Source organism: Magnolia sinica, chromosome 10 (genome assembly GCF_029962835.1).
Source record: "Magnolia sinica isolate HGM2019 chromosome 10, MsV1, whole genome shotgun sequence".
Taxonomy (NCBI): domain Eukaryota; kingdom Viridiplantae; phylum Streptophyta; class Magnoliopsida; order Magnoliales; family Magnoliaceae; genus Magnolia; species Magnolia sinica.
Genome location: NC_080582.1, coordinates 7461782 through 7467781, shown reverse-complemented (window position 1 = coordinate 7467781; position 6000 = coordinate 7461782).

Here is a 6000-nt window from a genome sequence, read left to right as displayed (position 1 = left end):
TCTTTTACTGTTGCTGCTGCTGCACACTTGCTGTTTTTCTTGCTTCACTTGCTTCAACCGGATACACAAGATGCCAATTTATAGGCATTTGAATGTAATGGGTAAACAGAAAACTGCCCCTGCTAGGAGCTTCTAACACTTAAATGTTCCTAAAAAATACACAAGCATTTTCATCTTCCAAGAGCATCTCCATGGGAAGTGTTGCCGTGCTTTGGAAGATGAACAATCACAGTAAATGCAGGATTTTGGTTTGCAATTCCAACACTCCCCTTCAAACCAAAATTGGCTTCTTTCCGAGGATCGTTCTTAGTCGTTTGAATGCATCTGTCGGTAATGCCTTTGTGAAAATATCCGCCACCTGTTTCGTAGTATGACAATACTCTAATTTCATCATTTTCTGCTTCACATGATCTCTTAGAAAATGATATCGGGTATAAATGTGTTTGCTTTTTCGGTGCTGTACCAGATTTTTGGCTAGCTCGATTGCCGACTTGTTATCCACATATATGACTGTGGATCCTTCCTGCGGATGCTTCAGCTCTTTTAGTAGGTTTCTCAGCCAAATTTCCTCACAGACAGTGGATGATGCTGCCACGTACTCTACTTCACATGTGGATAGGGCGACCACACTTCGCTTCTTCGAATTCCATGTGAAAGTAGTCGTTCCGAGATAGAATACATAGCCAGTGGTACTCTTTCTTTCATCTTGGTCACCTCTCCAATCACTGTCTGAGTATCCATATAACATTGCTTTATCATTGTATGGATAGAAAAGGCCGTATTCCATTGTTCCTTTGAGGTATCTGAGGATTCTTTTTGCAGCTAGCCAGTGTGATTCTTTTAGTGCTTCCATGTATCTACTTAAAAGCCCAGCACTGTAGACGATATTTGGCCTTGTGATTGTGAGGTACCTTAGGCTTCCAATCAGACTCTTGAACATAGTTGAGTCAATGCTTCTTCCTTCTCCGTCCTTTGTCAGTTTTAAGTTCGTTGCTATAGGCGTGTTTACGGCATTGCAATCGGCCATCTTGAACTTTTCAAGCAATTCCTTAGCATACTTCTTCTGAGATATATAGATGCCACCATGTTGTTGCTTCACTTCAATGCCCAGAAAAAAGGACATCAGACCTCCGTCGGTCATCTCGAACTCCTTAAACATGGCCTTCTTGAATTCATCAAACATCGGTCAGCTGTTTCCTGTAAACAACAAATCATCAACATACAGGCATGCTATAAGCATATCGCCATGAGCATTCTTCTTGATGTAAACTGCATGCTCATATGGACATTGGGCGAAGCCGTTCTCTTGAAGATAGTTGTCGATGCGTGCATTCCAAGCACGTGGAGCTTGTTTCAACCCATAGAGGGCTTTCTTCAGTCGATACACCTTGTGTTCCTCCCCTTGCATAACAAAGCCTTCAGGCTGGTCAACATAGACCTCTTCTTCCAGAATTCCATTCAGGAATGCAGATTTCACATCCAGTTGGTAGATCATCCAACTGTGATGGGCTGCAAGGGAGATAATCATCCTCACAGTGTCAAGGCGAGCAACAGGAGCGAAGACTTCTTCATAGTCCACCCCGTACTTCTGTTTGTAGCCCTTTGCTACGAGCCTTGCCTTGTAGCGATCGATCTCACCATCAGCATTTCGCTTGATCTTGTACACCCATTTGACGCCAATAGTTTTCTGGCCATTAGGAAGCGTAGTCAGCTCCCATGTGTCATTTTTCTCAATGGCATGAATTTCTTCTTTCATAGCGATTCTCCAACATTCTTCTTTTATGGTCTCTTAAAATGTCAGAGGCTCATGATCTGCATACACGCAGAAAAGATTAACCTCTTTAGTTTGCTCATAGATGTCACTTAAGCTTTTCATTTTTATAGGTGTCATGGGTGAGGACGAGCTAGCTGAATTTTGACTTGATGGAGTGCTTTCAGGAGTGATGGAATGTACTCCTGGACTTCTGTGTACTGATGATGCGGCCGAAGAAGGTGTTGCGGGCGTTTGCTCTTGACGGTCATGCCTTTCTTCATGTTCTTCTGTTTCGACTAGAATATCTTTGGTCGATTCTTCATCGTTCCATTTCCAAGCTTCTTCCTCACTAAAGACCACATCTCTACTCACCACTACTTTATTGGTTAGTGGATTGTAGAGCTTGTAGGCTTTAGATCCTTCACTGTATCCGATGAAGATGCATTTTTCGCCCCGATCATCAAGCTTCCTTCTTCTTGCTTCTGGAACTTGAGCATAGGCAACACACCCAAAGATCCTTAGGTGCGCCACGCTCGGTTTGTAGCCACTCCATGCCTCCTGTGGTGTCATGTTTCTAATGCTCTTGGTTGGACACCGATTGAGCAGGTAAGCAGTATATGTAACTGCCTCTGCTCAGAAGCTCTTTGGCAGGCCTTTCTCCATCAGCATGGTCCTCGTCATGTCTAGGATGGTGCGGTTCTTCCATTCCGCAATTCTATTCTGTTGTGGCCTGTAAGCTGCAGTATGTTGTTGCTTAATGCCGTGTTCCCTGCAAAAATCTCAAAATGCATTTGAGGTTTACTCTCCACCTCTGTTAGATCTAAGTACTTTAATTTTGTGACCACTTTCAACTTCAACACGAGCTTTGAAAATTTTAAAGATAGTGAAAGCGGAAGATTTTTCTTTGATGCAATACACTCAAAGTTTTCTACTGAAATCATCAATGAAAGTAATAAAGTATTTATTACCTCTAAGAGAGGGTGTTTCTAGTGGTCTGCAAATATTAGTATGAACCAACTGAAGTGGTTCTTTTGCTCTTTTGGACACTCCTCTTGCGAAGGAGTTCTTTTGTTGCTTGCCGAGTGTGCACGTCTCACACACATGTTTTGGAGCTTCAATAGTCGGCAAGCCATGCACTATGCTTGATGATGATAAGAGTTTAAGGCCACTGAAATGGAGATGCTCAAAGCGAAGATGTCATCTCCATGAATCATTTTTCGCGAGTCCATAGAGGCACTTCTCAGCCTTTGTGTTAATATGGAGTGGAAACATGCGCTTCTTCGCCATTTGGACTTGAGCCACAAGTCTCCTGTGAGCATCTCTTATATAGAGAGAATAGTTCTCCATGTGTATGACATACCCTTTCTCAAGGAGTTGGCCGATACTGAGGATGTTATTTTTTCATGTTTGGTACGTAATATACGTTAGAGATGTAATTTGGCTCACCATTCTTATGATAGATTTTAACTTTTCCTTTGCTTATCACGGGTACCTTTGATGAGTCGTCAAAACTCACGTTGCCACGAACTCCTTCTGTGAGTTCCACGAACAGTTCTTTGTTACCGCTCATGTGGTTGCTTGCACCAGTGTCTAGATACCACACATCTGGTCATTCGCATGCCTTTTCTTGTGCGAGGAGGTGTGCGGAGTCTTCTTGTTCATGGTGTGATGCTTTAGCATAGTTGGATCGTTCATCTTGATCCACTTTGCTCCAACACTCAGAGGCATAATGATCGAATTTCTTACAATTGTGGCATTGAACGTTCTTTGTGTTTCCATGACCACGTATGAACCGGCCTCTACCATTTCCTCTTCCACGGAAACTGGTAGACTTTTGTTGATTTTGTTGATGGCTTAAATAATATCCATGCCCTCTGCCTCTTGCATGATTGCTAGTGCCACAACCCCCTCATTGTGTATGGCCATTCTTTTGTTCATTTAGAGTCAACTTGTACTCTAAGGCATGTTCAAGCATTGAACCAGCATTCTTTTGTATTCGTTGCTCATGCAGTTGCAACGATCCCATCAATTCTTCAATGGATAGTTTTTCTAAGTCCTCTGATTCTTTGATCGTCGCAACCACATGCTCAAACTTGGTTGTGAGAGATCGCAAGGCCTTTTCCATGACACGTATGTCTTCAACTTTTTTCACCATTTCTTTTTAAATTGTTAATAATAACAATTAGACGTGAGAAGTAATCAGAGATACTTTCACCTTCCTTCATGTGCGCTGCTTCGAACTCGGCTCTTAGTGTTTGAAGGCGAACCCGCTTCACTCAATCAACACCCTTAATGATGGTGCCAAGGGTATCCCAAGCTTGCTTGCTTGATGTTACTTTAGCAATCTTTTCAAAAGTTGATTCATCCAATCCTTAATAGAGGAGGAACAAAGCCTTGTTGTCTTTCTTCCTTTGATTTTTTAGAGCAGTCTTTTCTTCGTTGCTGAAGGCGGCTTCTTCCTCCATAGTGGGTTCTATATACCCATCAGTGATGATCTCTCATAGTTCTTGCGACTCGAACAACGCCTCTATTTGGATGCATCACTTTTCATAATTGTCCTCTGACAACTTAAGAACCTGCGGTTGGATTGTACTCGCCATTTGAACAGGCTTTATGGGTTAGACGACTTGGTTTTACTAAGCCTCAAGAGGACCCAAACAATCTAATTTTTTTTTTTTTAGGAAGGGCTAATTTTTATTTTTATTTTTATTTTTTATTTTAAATGAAGGGAGGGATGGAATAGCAGATCTGATTTTTTGAAAAACAGATTTTTTTAGCTTGAAAAACTTCTGAAATCTGATTTTTTTCTTTGGTTGAAAATCTCTTCTTTTTTTTTTTGCTGAAAAATTGTTGGCAACTTCAACCAAGAAAAAAAAATACTTGGCTTTGCAATCTGATTTTTTTTTTTTTTAAAACAGATATTTTTCTTTAGAAAAATCTGTACTTGGCTGAAAAAATTGCTAGAAACTTCTTGTAGAAGAAGAACCAGGCTCTGATACTAGTTTACTGGCTGTATAAGCCAGAGCTTTTCTTGGCTTTACAAAGCCTTAGCACAACTCAGAAATCTGATGCAGAAGGAATAATATATATATATATATATATATATATAAATTAAAAAAAAAAAAAAAAAAAACTGATTTCTTTTACTGCTGCTGCTGCTGCACACTTGCTTTTCACTTGCTGTTTTTCTTGCTTCACTTGCTTGCTACAAACAGATTCAAGGTGCCTATTTATAGGCTTTTGAATGTAAGTTGAAAAGACAAAACTGCCCCTATTAGGAGCTTCTAACACTTAAATGTTCATGGAAAATACACAGGCATTTTCATCTTCTAAGAGCATCTCCATGGGAAGTGTTGCTGTGCTTTGGAAGATGAACAGTCACAGTAATTGCTGGGCTTTGGTTTGCAATTCCAACAGTAACCAGTTCCGAAATTAGACCGGCTGATATATATCAAGCATCAAGCTATGCAAGAGTATCAAAGATTGCACGCATGGCTTACAAATAGTAAATTGAAACTGTCCAAGTTAGGTTTATATTATCCTAAAGGTTGGATGACATGATCAAGCATACTAGTGGATCTCACTCAAGTTGTGATTAATTCAAAATCATATGAGGGGTAGTGCACCACAATTATGCCATAGGCACAGTATTCTAGTTAGCTAGACTAGGATTGACGAATTTGTGTAGTCGTACAGAGCGAGCAGAAATCATCCGTTGGATCAGGCTTGAGAAAGGCTGGGTCAAACTAAATGTTGATGGCTCTTCCAGGGGGAACCCAGGGCTGTCTGGTGGAGGCGGGATTGTTAGAGGCGATAAAGGAGAGTTCCGAATCGCCTTTGGGTCAGGCTATGGGGTAGGCTCGAATAATAGTGTGGAGCTGAGGGTGGTGCATGATGGTCTCCTGCTGTCCTTGAACAGAGGCCTCTCCAACATTATCATTGAGTCAGACTCGAAGATAGTAGTGGATGTCATCTTGGGTAGGACTGCGCCCTTTTAGAAGTGGCGTCCCTGGTATGCCAGAATCTTGGCCCTCATGGGCAGAGGCACTGTGGTTATTCAGCTCATCAGGAGAGAGGGCAATCGTCCTGCGGATGGCCTTGCTCATGCGGCCAACGAGAATCATATGACAGTCCTCTATCTTAGTGAGTTGGACCTCCCGGATCTAGTTCGGGGTAGGTGTTTCTTAGACAAAGCAGGCCTTGGAGTTATAAGGAGGGTCCAGAAAGGTCCCTAGTTCTTGTTTGGG